Below are 23,292 nucleotides of genomic sequence, written 5' to 3' on the forward strand. Positions count from 1 at the left end.
CAGACTTTTTTTTCAGTAGAAGATTGGGGGGAAAAGGTCTTGAGAACTATCCGGGCTGTTTCAGAAAGATTTGTGAAACAAGGCATAAAAATTAAAAGATGCTTGGAGTATTGATTGATACCATCTTCCAAGCATGGTGAAGAAATTTGACAGTTTAGTTTAGAAGGTGGAAAACTGGTTCAGAATGAAAGTGATCTACAACAAGGAACACTATCGGTCCATGCCATACCCTGTGTATAGGGGCTCCATTAGAACCATTTTCCTTATACAACAGGACATTGACCCAACGTGCAGGTCCAAACATGCAAGAACTATTTACAGAGTAAAGAAACTGGTGTTCAGTCACCAAATGTCAACCCTGCAGAGCTCAAAGCATTAGGTGCTTGAGAAGCACAATCCAGCTTTTTGGAGAGCTCCACAAGTTTACGAAGTTCAAAGAATCAAATGATTATTTCATGATTAATCATTGTTTCTAAAATGTAACTGGTCGACATCATTTTGAAAACTTTTTGATGAATAAAGAGCGGGATGTCTCTTTATTGAGTTTCATAGTCTGTGTGTTTGTGAGAGTGTGTGTTGTGATGTTTGGACACCTGTTTCAGTCAGACACAACACTGTCTATTTTTGCCAGCATACAAGTACACAGAGATGAAGGGACACAAACTCACACACACAGACAGACACGGACACAGACACGGATCTCATTGCCCTTCTAAAACAACTGTCTCTATTTCCACCCTCCCCGTCCCCACTGATATGCTCCTCCGTGCACGCATATACACAAGTATTTTTGTTGTTTACTTGAGCTCACACACATTAATGACCTTTTCTTTGACTTCTCGCAACAATGATTGCTGCCTTACTGTTGTTCAGACTCATAAACACACATAGCTTTGTGTCTCCACAAAAAACCATATGCAATCTGACTGTTTTGCATATGTCTCCAACCTTGCCTTGCTTCAGGTATTACTGTTTCGGGGTTGATGTGTCTTCTCCGAAGGCTAGATTTGAAAACAACTGACTTTGGTGCATCTGTTTTTTTTTACTGCACCTATCTGGCTTTAGTTTTTGGTTCTTTCTCTTGTCCCGTTTCCCTCTCTCTTTCACATTTTCTCTGTTGATCTGACTCCTCAATAACCCACTAGTCCATTAACTGCTCCTTCAGACAGTTTTTGTCTCCTCCTACTCTTGCAAATGACCTTTGTCCATAGCACAGTCTATTATCAGAGGGGAGATGAGGCAGAGGTGTGCTTTTCAAACCACGCTGCTTCTGTATGGCAACTCACAAAGTGTTCAGGCACTTTTACTTTTTAAATGTTTTAATTTTGAAAATTAAGTTTTTGTGTGAAAAGGACACATTCCATACCTACCTCCAATAACCCTCGACAAAGAGAATGCATGCTTTTAGATTTCTTTTTTAATTTATCAAACTCAAAATGTAAAGCTCCCATTCTAATAGTATTGAAACTATTAATTTCTCATGTATTTTGTGTGTGTGTGGAAACCTACACATGAAGGGTCTTTAGATGTCTCTACAGATGTTCTGTAGAGACAACCTCGGCTTTTCTAGGCCACTCATTCACAATATGCTTCCTGTCATTGTTATGCTGAAAGATGAACCTTTACCCCGGTCTCATGCACTCCAAGTATATTTCCTCTAAGTCTCAAGGTCCTCTCTGTATTTGGCTGTATTTATACTCCAGCCAGCTCTGACTGGCCTCCTTGTCCCTGCAGCTAAAAACATCTCCACAGAATAATCCTGCCACTCCCATGCTTGATTGTGGGAATGGTATTAACCAGGTGACCTGCAGTGCCTGATATTTTCCATCTCCAAACAGGTTGTTGTATATCTTTTACCCAACAGTGGTTTTCTAAAAGCCTGACAGACAGCACTGATAATATGGTAGTCCACCTCTCAGCTTCTTATAACACTGCAGATCACTGAAGATTGGCGGTGTTTGTTGGGGTTTTTTACCTCCCTGATCTTGGCCTTTTTACCTGGTTATTTAGTTTGACTAAACTCTAGAGGAATCCTGGTGCTTTCAAATGTAATCAGTTTCAAAGTTATGGAGTCCACTGTGCTCATGAAAAACACTCAAAACTCTGAAATTGTTTTATACCCTAACCGTGATCTGCAGAGAGTTCCTTGTTTTTTTTGTTGTTTTTGTGTGTGTGTGTGTGGGGGGGGGGGGGGGGGGGGGACTGAAAACTGCCAAGTACTATCTTTAAGATAGCTTAATTCTAATATTGCCTAGAAATACAGTTTACTAACTTTTTGAAAACGATAGCCTGGAAAATGATTTTTCCACTATTTATGTATCAATGTGGGCAAAGGAAAGGAGAAAGAAGCTAATCAGCTTTAATTAATGTCTGTGTTGCAGTGAATAAACATATATCCTTAGTGCTGGTGTAAGTGTTGTGCTGGCTAACACAGATAGAGTTATTCCACACTACTTGAACCAAGGCCAACAGAGCTAAGCCTCACAGGCTTGGTACTCAGCCACTTTTACTGTACTAGTATTTTACTTGTAGGTGTGAGTGGGAAGGGGTGTCAGAGTTAATATACATTAGATCGCATAAGAAACGAGGAGTGCTCTGAGGTGCTCTTGCACAGTATTTGGAGATGGCTTGACCTTATCACAAGACAAGCAACCTTTCAGCAAGGCATAAACACACAACTTCACATTTATAGACCAATTGATCGATGAGTTAATCCGAATAAAAAAGATCAAGTGTTTTGATCATTTATTGGTTTAATAAGTAATTGTGCAGGAAAAAAATGTGATGGTTGTGTTTCATCCATGGAGTGTTGGAAAAATGAAACAATACATCTGGAGACAGCACCCCGAGTTCTATTGAGAGTGACATCTTAGATGTTTTACACACTAACCAATCCGCTTATTAATTGAGAAAACGGCCCAAAGATGAATCAGTGACAAGAATAATCGTTTATTTTAGCCATTCTGATTTGCACCACCCACAGACGAACAATGATGCACACACCGTCTGTATTTCCTTAAATGTCAGCATGCACAGTCTGCATGTCGACTTGAGTCTGTGCATCGGTACGTGTGAACGAATATGCCTGCGGATAGTGTTGCTTATGCATGGATGGCCTAGGCGGCTTTGTGTGCCACGATAGGAGAATATTGAGGAGGATAGGCCAAAGTCAGATGAAAAATTATTGCATCTGATTGGTCTGCTATCGAAGCCCAAATCCTATGCTATGTGTTATGTAAGCGCCAAATAGAGGAATTTGGGTTGATGTAGGGGAAAGTGGAGCATGAAGTGAGCAGCTGAAATTTGCCAAGAAACCCTGAAAGAGGAACAAATAAGAGAGTGAGGGAGATTTTGAGAGAGAAGGTATGACACCGAAAGACAGAGAGGGCAAAGTTCTTACAGACTCAACTGAGATGGATATCCCATCTACATTATAACTATTCACTGAAATCTAAAAAAGCCTGTTTCTTTTGATTGTCTTTGGCCTTTTTAAGACATGGCTATCATCTGACTACTGCTGTGTTCATTACTGTGGTTGCATTTTTAATTTTGAGACAGACAAAGAGACACAAACGAGAAATCAGAAGTGAGACTAACAACATATTCATCTTCTAGCAGCTGACATCACACCTCTCATTCTGAGCCTCTTTCTTATCTTCTCTTCTTCTCTCCTTCCACTCCTCAGCATGTAATTCCATAATGCTCCCTCCTGTATGTTGTCCAGTCTTCATTTAAGCCTCCTATTCACCAAAGCTATGAGCAGGTCACAGTGGACCCTGGCAAGGGCCTTTGCACAGCTTTTGGGGACCCTGAACACTAATAGATTATTAGTGTGCAAAGCTAGCTCCCCCATGCTGCTCTGCTGTGCCATGGCTTAGACGCTCCATCTCTCAGAAGGAGCCATCCTTTGCTCCCTCCTTCTCCATGCCAGTACCATCTGGCTCTCAGCACCAGGCACATTTAGCTCAGCCGGGCGCCAATTTGTTCCCCTGGCTGCCTGGGTTAGCGAAGGAAGGTGAGGTAAGGAGGAAGAAAGGTGGTAAAGAGAGTCGCAATTACAAAGACAGTGTAAGATTTAGCAACGAGAGGCAGAAAGTCAGGAAAAAAGCTGAATCAAGCATACCTGACAGGTCCCAGCAGCAAGGGACATGCTCTGGTAATAGGAAGAACGGAAAGCCACTATATGTCTATGAGTGTGTGTAAGTTCCTTCTCTCTGGTAATAAGAGCAGAGTGATTGGAGTTGCAGGACCACCAGAGGGGGAAGGCGACAGTAATGAAGGAGGGAGGCAGGAAAGGACAGAATGAGAGAAAGGGAGGAAGAGCAGGGGGATGTGAGATGAAGTTTTCCAGCCAGCAGTTAAGCCCACAGTGGCCCTGCCATGTCTAACAACTACACTATTGGAACTCTGTCAGTTCACTTTCTCTACAGCTACTCCCTCAGAATAGAAGATAAGGCATCAGTGGGTGGGGAGAGGTGTTAATATTGTACTATTGGGATGTGGAAGTCGGAAAGTAAGTATATTTAAAAGAAATGTTGGAGTAACCCAAGGTTATACACTTCAAGGTTATCATGTATCCTCTACATCTGTATGCACCCACATGTTCAGAGATACGGGAGAGAAAAACACATGCATCAACTCTGCTCCCAAAGACATTTTTAAAAACACCCAACTGCACTAACAATCCCGTTTCCAAAAACTCCTGGGACACTGTATGAAAACAGCATGCAATTTTGCAAATAATCTTTAATCTATAAGTGTATAACTGAAAAATGTATAAGGACAACAAAGCCAATCAGATGGTCCCTCTCGTTGGCTACCAACTGGACAATCACCTGTCATTAGCCAATGTGTAAAACGTATGAAAGTGACTCAATGTTTTATAGGTTTATGCAGGTTTATGACACTCGCACTTGCACCACCTTTCAGAACCGGAAACTCCTGTATAAGTAAGTAGACCCATACTTTTGTCCATATAGGACTGTCTATTGTTACCTACAATATCTTTTGATAATATCTACTGTAGCCAAAATCCTGAAATTCCTTACAGTTTTATTTTGAAAAACATCATGCTTTGAGTATTAACCAGTCCTCTCCACAGTCTTGAACAGAGTAGTAGTGGCTCCATAGTGTGGTGGTTAACACATTTGGCTAACAAGTGACTGAGACCAGGAGGAGACACAAATGTTGGGGGAGGGTTGTGTCAGAAAGTGCATCCGGTGTGAAAGTCTGTGCAGTATCAAATATGTATATTCATCTGCTGTGGCGACCCATTGTGAGTAAGGGAATCGCTGAAAGAAGCTTAGTCTAGACCAGGGGTGTCAAACTCAAATACACAGTGGGCCAAAATTCAAAACGGGGTCAAAGTTACGGGCTAACATTAATATTCATTGAAAAAAAATCTTCCTCCAAATATAACAAGGAATCTTTTCTTATGGACTCAAACAAGTTTTGCTGAAAAACTGAATATGGAACAAGCAAAGCTTAATACTGAACAATATATATAACTTATATAAACATATATATAACTTAATATTGCACACATGCGAAATCAAAATTCCAATTAAATAACACATCAGTGGAATTCATTTCTTAAATAAAAAATGTATTTGCAGCCTTCTGAATTAAATTTTATCATTTTATCATTTATCAAATTTTCATCATATTCTCCCACCTGTCCAGAAAGCTCCTGTTTTCTGCCTTTCTTTTTGCCATTATGGGATAGGTAGCATGGCAGTATTTGCATGGTTGCTATGACTATGGTCAACAGAGGAGAGGGTGCTAATGGGTCCTGTCATGACTGACGTGCCAAAACACCAACAGAGCATTCTGGGAATTGTAGCATTAGCATTACATGCACTGTATAATACTGGCAGGCCAGCTCTAATAGCAATTTTGTATGGCTTCGTGGGCCAGAGTTTGACACCTATGGTCTAGACCACATAGAGTGGTGGACACCTCCATCGTATCAGGAAGACTCTGTGGATTTGTTATCCCAGGGCAATATATAATGGATTTTTCTCAAAAGTCCTATTTTAGAGTCCTACAAAGGCTTCATGAGGAGGTTGGATTGGTGCTGGTGTCATTGGTTGCCAGTTTGTCAGCAAAGATAGTTCAGTTTACATCCGATTGGAACATTTTTATTTTGTACTTTTTTGATAAGTTGCTGCAGTTTACTCTCACTTTTTACCTGCTGGATACATTAAGGCACTAAAACCTACTTGGTTACTGGCATGTTTTAATTTCCAAAAACAGATGCATTGTTCTTGCGTCTCCAAATAATACATAATGTAGGTAAGATATAGGGTTAAAATGGTTTCAATATTGTGGTTAGTTGTTATGTACATTTCCCAAATGTACATAAAAACTTTTCTGAATATGTGTTTGTATGGGCACATACACACATATTGGGTTCGGGACGTCTTCTTTTCCCCAGCAAGAGACATAAACAGCAGCAAAGGCAGCAGCAGCTTCAGAAGCTAAGTCTCCTGCTGGACCCTTAAAAGGATTTAAAGAACTTCAAAATGCATCTTTGCCTCCATGAAATAGAGCTTGTCAGTGTCTCACAACATAGCACCCACCCCCCACTGTTGGCTGTCAATACCACGCACACTCACCAACACACACACACACACACACACACACACACTCACACACACACACACACAGAGAGAGAGAGATCTGCAAGAGCATAGCAGTGCAAGTGAAAAGCAGGATTTGGGATGAGGACACAGTAAGGCAAATGTTGCTGTAAATAGCTAATGGCTTATTTGAAGTATTTCATGCATTTGTATGAAATGAACTGACCACAGGCATACATTAACATGTGTTTATTTGTACTTGTTTAATTATTTATGTTGCATCAATTTCAGGATCATAAATGAGCACGTATTAGTGATATTTACCCCTGAAAAATAAAAATATCATTGGACTTCATGAACTGGAGTTATTAAGTAATTTGAGTGACATGGAAGCTGCTGAGTAACAGAGCGAAGTTAGTGACACTCGTGATAACATCAAGTTGCTATGGCTAACATCTCTGCAAACCTTTGCCTCTTTGCACATTTATCAGATCAGCATTAGCATTAATTGATTGTATTTCCGTTCTGGTCCTGGACAGGTACGAGCGATTGCCGGCTCTAATGCTTCTGGCATTAGACGCCCACTCTCTGACACTGCTAGGACAAACCTCACTCTAAATAGGCCTTTCTGTGGAAAACATTGATATAGTATGAACAGGCCAAGACAAATACTGGATACTAGACTTTCTACTTGTAATCATATTGGTCGAACATTATAGACAGTGCAAAAGGCATAGTCAAGTGAATAGATAATCAACTGATTTGACTGTTGCTTAGCATAAAGCTAAAACAACTAGCTAAATTTTCTAGAATTACTCATTATTTAATTGACCAGTTGTTAATATATAAATGTGTAAATGCTGAATCTAGAAAATTATTTTTGAAAACATGGCTTTATTGCGCTTGAAGTTAAATTAGTCTGTTCTATCTTCTTCAGATTTAGCTAAACATGATTTTGTCGAGAGTGAGATCCATCAGTCTGTAAATTTTAGGTCTTGTGTCTCCATCTTTTATCTTGAGTGCTTGAAATGGAATGGGCGCTGCACTTGCTACCTAATGTCCCAGCACTAATGAACTAGCTCGTTAACAGTTTAAAAAAAAATATGTATAAGGGAGTAAAATGCTTAACAAACATAAAACCATAAGCTTGTTTAAATAATACTGGAAGTTTTTAAATGTATATGTACACAAAAGCTTCTCTGCTTTGTTTTTTGTTTCCATTTATTTACTTCATGTCTAAAAAGGGGCAAGAGCTGTGAAAAATAAAATATGAGTTTTTATTTGTATTTTACAAAATTAGTCAACCTAACAGGATCAATCTTCCTAGTAGTGGGCTGGACACCCCTTTTTGCACAGATCCAACAAGGTGCTGGAAGCATTTCTCAGAGGTTTTAGTCCATATTGATGTGATAGCATCACACAGTTGCTGCAGACTTGTTGGCTGCACGTCCATGATGTAACTCTCTGGTTCTACTAGATCACAAAGGTGCTCTATTAGATTGAAATCCCCTGACTTTGGAGGCTATTTGAGTACAGTCAATGTATTGTTATTTTCAAAAAACCCACTTGATGTGATGATTTGAGCTTTGTGAGCACATTATCCTGCTGGAAACAGCCATCAGAAGATGGGTACACTGTAAACATGGTCAGAAACAATTTGGCACTAAGAGACTCATAATGTTCCAAGAAAATATCTCCCACATCATCACACCACCATCACAACTTGAATTACTGCTACAAGGCAGAACAAATCTGTGCTTTCATGTTGTTTAGACCAAATTCTGACCCTACCATTCGAATTTTGCAGCAGAAACCAAGACTGATCCGAAAATGCAATGTTTTTCAAATCCTCTGTTAGCCAATTTTGTTAAGCCAGTAGGAATTGTAGTCTCGCTTTAAGGTTTGATGTGTTGTGTGTTCAGATATGCTCTTCCTCATACCTTGTTTATAATACTGATTATTTCAGTTACTGTTTCTTTCCCATCAGCTCTAAGCAGTCTAACCGCTCTTCTCTAACTTCTGGCATCGAAGACTCATTTTCTATCAGAGAACTGCAGCTCACTGGATTTCTCTTTTTCAAACCATTCTCTGTAAACTCTAGAGATGTTTGTGTGGGAGAATCCCAGCAGATCAGCAGTTTATGAAATGCTAGCCCATCTGGCACCAACAACCATGCCACATTCAAAGTCCCTTAAATTGTCTTTCTTCCACATTTTTAAGCTCACTGTTAAGTTCAGCAGGGCATCATGACCAGATCTAAATAGCTAATGCATGCGATTGACTTATATGACATTTGCATTAACAAGCAGTTGAATGGTGTATTTAATTGGCATGATCCTTCTACAATTTTGTTGTAAATGTACAGTGACAGTAAAGGGCTCTTCTATTCTATTCTATTCTATAAAGTGGCCACGAACATATAACTACGTACTGAAATCTTGCATAAGAAAACGGTTCCAGTGATGAATTGCCTGTACACAGTCAGCAGTTCCTAGTACGTAAGTGTCCAACTGGGCTGATACATCACACTCATGCACAGCTACACACACATCAGTGTATAAACAGTTACAGTGTTTCACACAAAGATGTATGTACTGATGTGAGATGTTAAACAGCTCAGAGCACCATCATGTCTGGCCAGACATCAAAGTACACATGATGACACCCACAGTACATTGACTTTTCCGTGCAGAACAGACACAGCGCAAGGCTGATTTAAACAGCAGGAGTTCACGGAATACATACTGGAGGAACTAATAAGATATTTTTGGTGCATGTACATTCACAGATAGCTCTTTAGATCATCTAGTCTCTGTATTAAATCAAGAGCCAGTTATTCAGCACCACCTACAACATGCCTCAGTTCTCAGCTGCAGTCTGTTATTCATTTACTTCCAGCTCCATTCACAGACACGTGGGTTGGTGTAGACACTCAACTCAGACACTGTGCGGAGTTTTATGTGCACACACACACAAACACGCGCACATGCACGCACAAATACAAGTTCTGTCGCTGTTTCTTTGAGCCGAACTTGTTCCAGCACCTCTCGTCATCATCTTCGGTTAAATTGTTTTTTGTGTCTGCTTGTTTTCCATAATGCACACATTGTATGAAACCAGAAATCTATGAATACTTATGAGTCAGTGAAGATTCAATACCCGTATTAACACATTAGTAAAAGACTGATCTGTTCTCTCTTCAAGGAATGGTTCTCCTTCGCTCCCTCACTCTTCTGTCTTATCAGTTGTGATGGCTTTAAGTGTGTGCGCTGAGAGGTCTATTAGTTAGCTATCGTTCTGCCACATAATTCTTCATATCTCTCAGCTAGCTCACTGTACTTACAGCTTTGCTCTGAGAGCACTAGATGGGAGCACTGCTGCTAGAATGTTGTACTTCGGCACAAACCTCCACACTCTCCTCGCACAGTGTTTCTGGACCGAGCGTGCGATTGATTTTACCATCTCGTGTTACCGTGATAAAGCAAAACAAGATAAAAGTCACAATTTTGCTTTTTTTATGAGGGTTTTATTAACATGCAAGTTGAAGTGCATGTGTGCACTGACTTGACCCAAACCAGGAAGTCCAGTGAGCCTTTGTAGTAGCCTGAAATCATTACATTATGGGTGTATGTGTGTGTCCATTTATTAAGATTGCCTGTATGGTATCTTTTGTTTGCTAAATGCATTGTAAAGCCCCTGTGGTACATTTAATTACAATACTAATAGCCTAGACCATCTTCCCCCTCATATTGTAATTGCCTGAATAACTGACAGAAGAACACATACACACTTTTTCTCCGTGGCCAACTTTATCTGTTGATGATGAAGGTCAGTAAGCATTGTGGTGGCCCATTATAATAATGAGGCCTGTGACGTGGTCTGCCCCAGTGCAAGAAAAGCATCATTCACACTTAGCTGCCTTCCTCTCTTTTCTCCGCCATATGCCTCACAACGTCTCTTCTTGCCCTAAATTCCACACGTCAGTAGCACTTTTCATTCACTGACTCTCAGTCTGTCCCTAACACAATCAGACTTAAATTGATCAAGGATAGGCTCGACGCACAGTAACAGTATTAGAAGAGAAAGTGTCCACTACAAGCTGCTACTGTCCAATTTTCCAAAAGGTTTTTAAGGTAGGAGGAGCTTTCCTTGATTATTCTGGTATGCGTGTTGTCATCACCGTTCCTTAACAGAGAATCCCAGAAGTTCCTGATTAATTCAACATGTCAAGTGGTCTGTTTAGTTTGTTTCAACTTTCTTTGTTTTTCTTCCTGTCACTTTGGTGCAGTTGGATGCTTCTGATACCTCTAAGCCCTAGCTGCTGTTTCTCGAGGATAAGAAGTCAGTCAGAGCTTTAGCAGATTAAGAATACTTTGTTGTTTTAAAAACAAAAAATCCCAGTCACATTTTTCCAAATGTATGTAAAACTGAACTCTTATTTGACTAGAACTGTGCTGTCCTTAGTTAACATCAGTGGTAAATCCTCCTACTTCACAAATCTATAAGTCACTCCTAAAACAGTCACCTACCATTAATCGTTATCCCCCTACACTTTTAGCAGTTTAGAATGATTCATATGTTCACTGTTAGCTTGCAGTCTACAGTATGTAATGGGGACAGTTTCCATCCGTAATATGACACCAGAACAGCATGTTATTTCTGGAATTAGGTGGACAAGTGCAGCATAACAAACACTGATTGCATTACCTTAGAAAAACATTATGACTTTATAATCTTGCAATTTCCAGGTCTAAAGGGTGAGCTAATACCCCTTACATCATCGCAGGGGTACTGTAAGAATATAATTTCCAATTTTAATTGCAAGCCCTGTGTAAAATGGTGCTGTAGTGAGTGCAGTAGGCGTACACACTCATCTGCTCAGCTCAAGTTTAGTGAAGGTGACTAAAATCACTCCACGGAAAGGCGTTTAAATTTTGAAGCAGTCCTCTTGTAAATGAGACAGAGAGCATGGCAGTGAGGGCAAGTGTGAATGGGAGGTGGAGAAACACTGAGACAGAGAGGAAGTGCCTGTAGCTGAGTTACATAAAGATCATGTAAAGCTCTGTAGCCTGCATTAGGCAATGCCCCCCCCACACACACGCACTTCTGCTGCTATCCTTGGATATTCCTCTCCACCCTTCTACTTCTCCAGTTTCAGTCACATCCTTTTGTCATTGTGACCGGTTCATTTTTTGCCTTCTCCATCTGATCCTGTGTTTCCTCTCTCTGTATCTTATTCTCTCAGCTCGCTCTCAGCCAGCATCTTGTGTCCCAAATGACAAAATCTTCTCTTCTCTTCTCTTCTCTTCTCTTCTCTTCTCTTCTCTTCTCTTCTCTTCTCTTCTCCCTGTTATCTTGCGTGAGCTGTGTTATGGGGGGTTGGAGCACCCTGGAGGGCGAACACACTCAAACACACACACACACACACTCTCGCACCCACATATCTGTGCTCTAATTGGTCCAGATTGACTGTAGACTTTCTGCCAGGGCAGTGGGTGCATCGTAGCATTCCCACACAGCGTAAGGAAAAAGAAAAAGAAAACATTCTTTTTTGCAGTACTTTTTTTCCCTGCTGTATGTCTTCAGAAACATTTTTTCGTGTTGGCTGCTGTTCTTCTATCTCTTTATACCATTTCCATAGCTTCTATAGTTCCTACTCTTAAAGTTACTCTATAAGAGTTCAAGGCATTTTACCATTTTAATTCATCTGTTCAATTTATGTAATATTTCCACTTTTATTTTTTTATTAATTTGTTAATCCTTCCAGGCTGTTAGATTTAGAGAATTTGACCCAGCACACTCTAGGGAATTCTTTTTAAGGCTGTGGCATTATTCTTTATTTATAGCTAATCATTACTACTTGTAGCCAGGAATTTGCAAATAATACAAGTGGAAAAACCTTTTGAGTTGACTGATACTGTAGCCGGGCATTTGTTAAAACTGCAGGATCAGCTAAATGTGTGTGAGTGTGTGTGCTCCAGGTCAGCATGTTTATTTTATCCTAGTCATCTTGTTCAAGTTATTTTTATTCCTGTCATTTTTGGCAGTGAAAAAAATCCCTTCTCCTCCCCTTCCTGATCACCCCTGCAGTGCATCACTGTTATCACACACATATGTTCACGTATGCACATTTACACACATACGCAAACATATAGACTCCGCACAACTACCCAGTGGGAATACACCACATCTAGCTGGCATTTGTTTAATGCTGACCCAACAGAATATACGTCCGTCCCTCCAGTTTTCCCCACACCCTAACGACACGGCGCCAAAGAGTCCCACAGTCACCCACATACTGCTACACGTACAATATAGCATTCCTGATATAGAGGCTTCAGTCTTGCTTTCTGTCCTTGTGCCCCATGAACATCTCTATCTGTCAGTCGTCAGGTCAGTTGGACTCTACATGCAGTACTTTGGGTGCTTATGTTCACGTGCAGGCTCAGGGTTTTTCTTTTTCCTCCTCATCTCTCAAAGCCCTGCAAATTCAATCTCCGGGGAAATACGGAGGGGGGGGGGGGGGGGGCTATGGTGTTTACTTTCTCACACCCTCTATCCCATAGGGCATGAGCTATCTGCTGCACTGTATGTGTATGCGTGCATATTTTGTCATCTGATTGGTATGATGTACAAACAGAATTCCTCCTGCACAAGATCAACAATCTGTTGTGTCTGTGTCTTTAATGTGTGAAGGTTTTTTGTGTGTATGTGTGTGTGTGCATTTTTATTCTCTGGCGTGTGTAGCCTAAACCTTGATTGCTGCCGATGATCGACTGCCAAAGCACAGTAGCTCAGTGTGTTAGTGGGTTTGGCTGAAGGACGGTGTGGGGGAATCCTCTGTTCACTGTGAAAGGAAGGTAAATGCTTGGCCAGGGAAGAACAACCGGGAAGAACCGATTGTAGATACTTGATCTCATATACAGTATGGAAAGAGATGCAATGAAGCTCTAAGAATCGCCAAACTTGACACAGGATTGGTCAGATTCAAACTTGCACACAGTAATCACCTAATGGGTATTCACTCAGACTGTGCTCAAGGCAAATTTTAATTAATGTCTGCACCTTTAGACTCAAGATATAAAGGATCATACCTGTATAGAAGGATTTCTCTTCACAAAGAAGCAAAAACGCTAAGGAGACAACATGATCGGCATCTGGATAAAATGTCCTCCTCTGCCTCCTCACCTCAAGCTTCATATCCTGAACTGAAGTCAGGGCTCTAACACATGCAAATGTGCATAAACATACTTATTTATTTATTCTCGATATTGTCGCAATTACTTAAAGTCAGCAGATTAGACATGCCATCTTCCCGTTGCCAGACAGCTGACAATGAGAAGGCTAACAACAAGAACAGTTGGTTATAAGATAACATTATGCCAGCTTATGTTTGGACATTCTCACATTGTATGAGTTTGTTTGCTAAGTGTCTGAGTCCAGCAATGCTAGGTCCATGTCAAACACTTCATTAACAGCAGCTAACAGCAGCTAACACTAGCCAACAGCAGCACATACTGACAGAGAAGTTCAGGATATCCTCATGAACTCACCTCTGTATCGCTGTCGTCGAACAGAAGTGAGCTTCACTGACTCATCGACTCATATTGGACTCCTTTCACAAATTTTTACACCCACTCATTTGGATTAATTAAAAAAAAGAGCTCAGTTGACTGCAGTCTACAATCTGCTGATATCTAGTGGTGAGATTTTAAACACTGTACCTTTAAAATGTGGCCAGTTCTTTGTGTAGAAGTACTCAGTCAGATGTTAAGTGAGTGTATACAACTACAAATATTGGAAGCTTGCATAAGAAGATGGTGTTAGTGATGAACTGCCCTCACAGAGTCTGCACTTGCCAGTACTTTAGGTGTCTAGTGACATCACACTCATGCACAGCTTACACAAACAATTATTGCCTTCTGTGCATGGGGCAATTTCAAAAGAAATCAACACTGGCTGGATTAGTTAGTACAGATCAGAAAGTGATGGTGGGTACACAAGTTAACTGATTAGCCTGGTACTGCTGGAGGTGTCTTCTTTTTTTAAAGAGAATTCATCCCTCTCACCATTGCCAAGTGATTGCTCATTGGAGCTTCACATGATCACTGGGACTCTTTCTCTTTAATACTGTAGAGTCTCTGTAGATGAGTGGTTCTGAAATGGTGCTATATAAATAAAACTAATATTAACTTTAACTGAAGATGAAAGATGAAAAACGAGCAAAGAAAGGCTATAGTTTAAGCTTTCTTTGATTTATTCAACATCCATGGGCTCTGCATCCCTGTCTACCTACGTACCACACCCTAGCTTTGCCATGGATGTTAGGACTTGGCAGCACAGCTGTGTGTGCGTGTGTGTGTGTGTGTGTGTGTGTATTAGTTAGAGGTGTGCCAGGATGACATCATACAGTAGCTTGCCGAGAAGGTCTACTGCAGGCGCATGGCATCTACAATATTTATAGGCCCCTAGAACAGATGAGCTCACTCAGTCACTCAGTGTGACTGGCTTCACTTCACACACATACACACACAGAGAGCAAAGAAGTGGCAGAGAAGTTACTCACGCAATCTGTGCCACACCCACTCCCATGAATATTTTCTTCTTTCTCCTCCATTTTTCCACCCACCACTTTTGAAGACTCTGTTTCATAGAGCTACAACCAAAAAGGCATTGCAATACATAATGAAAAAGATTATTCAACTAAAGTTTTAAGGACTCTGATGCAATTCAGTATAACTGTTAATTTAAAATATCTGAATACACACACACACACACACTGTGACATAAAAAGCATCCGGCTGTTCAGTGGGAATGAGCTGTCACAGTGTGAGTCATAAGGAAAGGGAATGGTACTTTGTGTGGGATTAAACCAGCAGGCGAAAAAGCAACTGTTATAGTAACTTCAGACATAAACACAATATAGGCAGGAAGAAACACACTAAATATTACACACACACCTACACACACACACACACACAAACACACACACAGGATTTAAATCTTCATATCCCAAAATAAACAATCATTTTTTGGTAGCACAAATACTGTAGATCAATGTAACAGTAAAGTATGATTGAGAGTGACCACTCTGTGTGTGTGTGTGTCCATGCATGCGTGTGTGTTTGAGTAAGTGACTGAGTGAATGAGCACGTGAGCTTGCGTTACAAGGCTGAAGAGCTCCAGAAAGAAAAATCACATTTCATAAATAAATCATCCAGATCCTTGTGATAGATGTGCGCACAAACACACACATACGCACAATTCTGTAATGCTTCATACCATGGCCATCATAATACAGACCAGATTAGAGACGAATCATTTTTTAAAGAGCTGTCTGTGTGTGTGTGTGTGTGTGTGTGTGTGTGTGTGTGTGTGTGTGTGTGTGTGTGTGTGTGTTCACATTCCTAAGCTGGTGGCAGAGCCTTTCATGTCCTGCAGTCCAGAGCTCTGTGAACCAGGAATAACATCCTCTGAGGACTTCAGTCTCTAACATACAATTTAGCCGGAGCACACTCTAATATCAAACAGTGTTATACTGGATGCTTATAAGATACCCACTCAGATATTTGCAAACTCAAGCCCTACCAATTTGTTAGCAGGCTAATATTATCCTTGGATATGAGCTATTTTCTGATTTATCAGCATTCACAACAGAAGACAATGACAATTAAAAACGATGAAACAATGTTATGCGTGTTGATGTTGCATAGTTTATCCTCCAGAGGGCACACTGCAGCTTCCCTCAAGGTGTTTAGAACAAAGACAACAACTATAACAAATGTTAGCAAAAATTATTTATGTTTCACGTGTGTGAAAGAGAAAGTACCGAGATATCGGAATGTCCGATTCTTAAATCACTAAATATCGGTATCGGTCTGACAGATCGATTTATCAGTCAGGCAAAATGCACAAAATGAAGAAATAAATGGCCAGATATAGTATAGTTCCACCTATCTTGCAGCTATGTGTCTCTTTATTCTTACATGTCATTAGTGGATTACACTAGAGCCATTGTTGGACAATACTTCTTCATTTTAAGCCCTCACTTAACATGATCTTGTCATCAAACCATAAATCATAAAATTCTGACGACACTCAGAAAGAGATTTTCTTTTCACCATGTCTTTTGGAATAAAATGTTTGAATTAATAGGCTCTGATGAATGAACAAAACTCACAGTAAAAATATACTTTAAATAAAGTAGAAATACAGATAATATAGATACATATTATAATGTGGAAATGCTGGTTGAAGCCTTATAGCAGACAAACTGCTGTAAGACAAACTGCCCTTGAATATACTGTATTGTAAAACTCTCTCAGTGTAAAACACAATTTTCGGGATAAAGCTGTCACCATGAAATTCCGCTTGACATTAAAGTAATTATTGCGTGGATTACGAGCTGCTTGAAATTGTTACATTTTAAATATGCAAACAAAGCAACAAGCTAGTTTGCATAAATGTCACTAAAATTCGAAAGAACATGAAAAATGTTGCAGTGTGATTTTACAGGCATAATGCCGGCTCGTTGCCAACACGAGCCCCACAGTCTATGCTCCCATCCATGTGCTTTCAAGGACGGAGGCTGTGTGAGAAGGACGGGACAGCAGTGTGATGCCTCACTTTCAGGCACCATGAGAGGTGCTTGTTGTGGCTCTGTCATTATAGTTACAGTTATCGTAAACTTACACACACGCGCGCACACACACACACACATTCTCTCACCGGTGTAGAGTTACATCCTGCCACTGCAGTTTGCACTCTGTGAAGGGCAAGAGCAGCCTTCGTGAACTCCACAAACATGCACAAACACACACACTACTCATTACTCCTTGAGATTTTTAACTACATGAACCACTGGGAAGAGCACAGATTATTTAAAATTATGCCGGACACTCCTCTGGAGCAGTTTATTTACTCTGAGTATGAAGATTAATATTAATACAGCTGTGTTTGATGCTTTCCTCTAGAACCGTTATAACCGTGTGTGTGGTCTCTGGAGTATCAGTGTGCTAGTTTGTGTGTTTTTCAGGAAAAGACTCAGTGTATAGTAGGAGTGCATACATAAAAATAATCAGTCAGTCTTAGTGTAACGCACTGGCTGGTTAGGAATTACTTTCTTTAGAATTTGAATTTAAAAAATAGGGTTAATGTTAATTTTCGTTTTCTAAATGTGATAAAATTGTGATGTAAATTGTCGTTTCCCTTTGCAGGACAGACTGGTAAGTAATGTACTCTATGCAGAATCTGTGTAGATTGTGTGATAGATTGTGTGATAGTGTGTAGATAGATCGTACAACCCGTGTCCGTTGTTTGCAGTGATATTGTGCATTGTGTAAGTAAGAGGCTTCCTTCTGGGCAAGCCAAGAGCTTAAGGGGGGCAGGGTGAAGGTGAAGATGGAAAGACTCAAGCCACGCACTATGACTGAATGATGAGGACAGCAGGAGAGCGAGACAGAGCTGACACAAGTGCTTTAAACAGAAGCAGAAGAGAGGAGGTGGCAGAAAAAATGAGGATAGGAGGAGGAGGAGGAAGAGAATGAGGTGATGGGGAAAATGTATTTTCTGTAGGAGACAGACAGGGTTACTCTATCTGATTGTTTCAGTTTGTTAGACAGATATCCAACTTATCATATTGGATTGGTGCTTTTGTGGTTAAAAACAGAAAGCTCACATTTTTAAATATTGCTCAAAAATTTAAAGGAACACTTAGAAAACACATTAGCTCTCAATGGGAAAAAAACATCATGCTGGATATCTGTACTGATGTGGAGTGGGTAATGTGTTAGGAACAGAAGGGCACTGCATCATTTGGTGGAAATTAAAACAATCACCCTGCAGAAGGCTGAGTTCAAAAACAACTCAAAAACCAATGATGCAGCAGCCTAGTTCATTTTACCAAGATTTCATTGCAGCAACACAAAATGATACTGTGTAGTTTGTACCAAACAGATGATGGATGGTGTTCTGTGGGACCAGCTCCTGAACAGTCTGAGGTCCAACTTGGTGGCGTCAAATGGACCAAAATATAATGTTGCAGATTTAAGTCAGATGATCGTGGGGGCCAATCAATGGTATCAATTCCTTCATCCTCCAGGAAATGCCTGCATGCTCTCACAGGACCAGCATAGGGTCTGACAATGAGTCCAAGGATTTCATACTAATAACTAATTGAATTGAATTGAATTGATATACCTTTATTAGTCCCACAAGGGGAAATTTCATGGCAGTCAGGGTGCCGTTGCATAGCCTGTTGAAGAGATGACCCATCACCCACTGACCCATCACCAAACTGATCGGGCTGCACAATGTAATAGGCAACTGAACGTTGTCCACGGCTTCTCCAGACCCTTTTCACGTGTGCTCAGGGTGAACCTGCTCTCATCTGTGAAAATCACAGAGAGCTAGTGTTGGACATGACAAATTTGGTATTCTATGGCAAATTCCAGTTAGGCTCCACAGTGCCCAGGAGCCCTGTTTTTGATTGTTTTGTTTGAGACATTCACATCAGTGACCTGCTGGAGGTCATTTTGCAGTGCTCTGGCAAAGCTCATCCTGTTTGTCCTTGCACAAAGGTCCTACTGATGGATTAAGGAACTTCCACGGCCCTGTCCAGCTCTGCTAGAGTAACTGCTTGTTTGCTGGAATCTCCTCCATGTGCTTGAGATTGTGCTGGGAGAATCAGCAAATCTTCTGGCAATGGCATGTACTGATGTGCCACCCTGGAGGACTTGGACTACCTGTGCAACCTCTGTAGGGTCCAGGTATTGCCTTTTTGTCATAAACGGGCTGTGTGGAGGCAGATGAGGACCCAAACGCAAAACTCACGGAGACAAAAAGCTGAACTCAAAATCACTGCTTCATTGCAGGCTTCACAAAGAAACAGAACTAAACTGGGACTGCTAACTGAGGACCAAGGGAACACGGAAAGACACACAGGTTCGGGGAGGTGACATTGACGACCCGACGCTGAACTGAGGGAGACATGCACATAAATACACAGAGGGTTAACGAGGGAAGTGGGAGCACACGGGGAACACAGCTGATACAGATAATCATAACGAGACACGGCAGGAGTAAACACAACACTGACGGGAGACTGTCAAAGTAAAACAGGAAGTACACAGAGGTGCAGACAGGAGGAGAGAGAGAGAACAGACATAACGGGCTGGGGAAAACATTGAATGAAACACAAGGAGGGGAAACGAGGGCTCACAGATACACAGAGGGCCACACAGGAGGTAATCAAATAAGGAACATCTTAACAGAACAACCTAGGAACCACGGCATAAATAAAGAACAAAATACAAAACACACGAAAACTAAGAATGCTGGGCCAATATGGCCCAGGATCGTGACACTTTTGCTATCAGTAGTGACACTTTGCATAACCAAATGCAAAACTAGAGAAAATAAACAGTCAGAAAAGATGATGGGGGAAAATGTCAGTGTCCTCCACTTGTAAAACCCTTCCTGTTTTGGTGGTTTTCTCATTGTTGCCCCTCTAGTTAATTTAATTAAAACCAAAGCAGCTAAAACTGATAAACAACCCCATCTGCTACTTAACTAACCAGAGCAACATTGCAGAAGTTGAACTGACTTGATGCAATACTCTGATTAAAAAGTGTTCCTTGAATTGTTTTGAGCATTGCCCAGGAAGCTTTGTTGTTTTCTTGTTTTTAGGGCAAGCTAAATGTGCCAGCTGCTGGCATAAACCAGTATGAGAGTGGTACTGATCATGTCATTTAACTGTCAACAAACAAGTATATTTTGCTAGGCACCAGAACGCAGTTGTATTATATTATGTTTAATGCTTTGCTTGGTTTGCACAAGTTTTTCCATGTGTTTGTTAATGCTTTGTTATCATGTGCTTTATTAGTGGTATAAATTGAAATTTTAATTGGAATTGATTGCAGTAACAAAATAAAGTCTGCATTTACCATTGTTTTGTTAGACTTGTGGACGAAACGACAACTATCATTGTAATGTTCTTTGTTTGGTGTCTGTATACACTGGGAAGGCTTAAATCCACCCTACACAGCAAACCCATAACCTTTGTATAGATAATACATGTGTTCATTTGTTATTCATGATTGTGCATAGAGGTGGTGCCTTCTGCTCCATGTTACTGAATGTTAGGGTGTAAAATGGCCTCTCTCCATCGAGGGAAGTTTCAGCTGAGATTAGCTATGGTTGAGAGGGGAAAAAACAGGGAAGACTGGAAAGAGGAGAGACAGAGAGAAGAAGTGCAGAAGAAAAAAAAAAGAGGATGAGATCCTGTGCAGAGAGAAGCTAGAGTGGATTGAGTGTGAAAGAAGCAATCAGGTGCAGTTAGACAGCCGCAAAACGAGAAAGGGTGAAGGAGAAGAAACGAAGGAGAGAAAAAGCTGTGAGAGGCTGTCAGATAAAAAAAAAGTCAGAGGTCTAGCACTTCTGTGGATTCTGCTGCAGAAAATATGCTTTCAAATGTGTTGGGTTTCGAGTGTTTTTGACTGTGCTGCTTGCTGATGTTTGTGTGTCGAGTTGTTTCTGTGTTTTTGTCTCTGACAATAAATCCCAGGTTCTGCCAATACTGGCTCCCACTGATGTCAAGGAGTAGTTATCAACATGCAGCAGATTTTACTGGTTGTTGAAACTCTTGTTTTCCTGCATCTCCTTCTTCTCAAAAGAACTACATGTGCACATGGTAACTTTTTTTCCCTCTTTGAAAACTTTTGGCTGCTCCAAAGCTGTTTATGGAATCCTGAAATACCCATTTGACCTGTTTCTGTGTGAAAGTTTGTACGTGTTTGGTTTGCTACTAGTTTGTCTGAATACCTTGTGATGCCAGTAGGGGTCTCTGCCTCTCCACGTCACTCACCCGGCCACCAGTGGCGTCCGCTGCGTTTGGCTACTCAAAGAGGCTGAGGCACAAGCCTGCAGTAAGCTCTTGTCAGTTACCGTCGGAAGTCACCAAAAATCATTAAAGGATGTTTTGATGTGTGGAGACTTGTCTGTCTCACTGAGTCATCTTCTGTTCTCTCTTTCTCTTCTGCAAACCCCTGTTTCCTTGACAACCAGGTGCAAGCAAGTAGACCTGTAGACAGGAACCATTTTCACATCTTCTTCTACATTTATGCGATGCCACTACCAGGGATTGGGATTTTAAATGAGTTTTATTATACATTTTTAGTGACTAAACATGAATGTGAGAGATGAAGAACAAGAGGAGAAGATGAGAATTAATGAGCACACAAAGTGTAATGAAATTTAAATGAAAATAGCAACAGGAGTTGTAACTAAATAGTCATTACATACAACGTAACCATAGTACCACTCAGCTGCAATGCTTGTGTGAACCAGTTTTAGCAATTGTGAATGACTGTATAATTTGAAACAGAATTACCTTAAGTGGGCAGTTTATTTTTCTGTATACAAAGAAACTGACTCCAGTCCACAGTAGCAGTGAATATGCTTGTAGCTTACCTGTTTACAAAGCAATACAGATGCATACATAAAGGTTAAGATATGAATTTAATGGTTCGATAAGCTTAAACATGTTACTCTGGGGCGCTGTTATAGCTCGCTGGGTTGAGCAGGCACTCCATGCGCTGCAGGGTTATTACAGCTCAGGGCCATTTGCTGCATGCCTTCCTCTTGCTCACTCTCCCACCTTTCCTTTCCAGAATTAACTGTCATAATAAAAGCTAAAGAAGAAGAAAAAAAAAAAAACCCATTATTCACAGATGCTTAATGTACACACAGTTCTGTGAAAAAAGTATTTACCCAGTTCCTGATTTCTTCTTTTTTTAAATCATCAGACAACCCAAGTAAAGACAGAAATGCAGTTTTTAAATGATAATTTCATTGTGAATAAGTATTTACCCCCTAAACCTAATAACTGGTTGGGCTGCACTTTGTAGCGAGAACTGCAATCAAGCATTTGGGGAGAACTGACACGTTATGTGTTATCTGAGAACACTGTAGATAAAAGACCGAGTTTTATAAAACCTTGCCTGCTAGGTTTTATCCTAGTCAGTTAATTCTAAACAACTTTAGCAAAGTTGTATAACTTACAAGAGATAAAGAAAAAATTTGGAGGTAGCTACTGTGATGTCACCTGTTGGCTTATGGACATCTGTACTGAAGGCCTAAGTTTGGAGTTATGGCTCTAGGTTCGTTTTGTGGAGTCAGAAGTGACGGTCAGAAGAGTGTGGAGTGCTATCAGCTAACCTGAACTACCTTGGTTAGCGAGGTGCAGTGTTGCCAACTCCTCAGTAAGGAAAATCGCTATTGGTTGTCCTAAAAGTCGCTAGAAGTCGCTAAATGACGCCATCACCTAATTTGCATAATTGGTCATGCTAATGTAATTGTAATCTATGTTGTTGGAGAGAGAAATAACATCGTGGAAGAGACATAAAGTGAGTAAAAAATGTCCTAAATGCATTTAGAGTTTATTTAGAACTACAAATTAAATTTCTTTTAGCAATTATTGTTTTTTTTATGTCACAATTCCGACCCTGCTCCTTTACCCGGGCTTGGACCGGCAAAAGTGACCCGAAATAGGCACTCTGTGTGTGTGTGTGTGTTTATAAGTAGTTTTAAACCTTGTGATCCACAAAACAGCATAAGAGTAAAAGAAGAACTGACTGCGTTACAGCACCCGCTGCTTGTTGAGAGTAAAAGCGATATGCGCTTTCACGTCTTTTTTTAGTCTTTTTTTTTTGGT

At 40.6% G+C, this 23,292-nt stretch overlaps 1 protein-coding gene across 5 annotated transcripts in view; it reads left to right on the plus strand.

Annotated features, from left to right (window-relative positions):
* ppfia4 (PTPRF interacting protein alpha 4) overlaps nucleotides 1-23,292 on the plus strand; it is a 62,837-nt gene that overhangs the window by 3,953 nt on the left and 35,592 nt on the right. Inside the window, exons 1-2 of one of the 5 annotated variants that reach the window (XM_085159682.1) lie at nucleotides 2,214-17,842; nucleotides 17,875-22,818. The exons of the other annotated variants lie outside the window; for them this stretch is intronic. The gene's annotated coding sequence lies outside the window, so the exon portion shown is untranslated. Of the gene's footprint in view, nucleotides 1-2,213; nucleotides 17,843-17,874; nucleotides 22,819-23,292 lie in introns of those variants that run through there. 5 annotated transcript variants of the gene reach the window in all.

This window comes from Neolamprologus multifasciatus, chromosome 5, assembly GCF_963576455.1.
Source record: "Neolamprologus multifasciatus chromosome 5, fNeoMul1.2, whole genome shotgun sequence".
NCBI lineage: Eukaryota > Metazoa > Chordata > Actinopteri > Cichliformes > Cichlidae > Neolamprologus > Neolamprologus multifasciatus.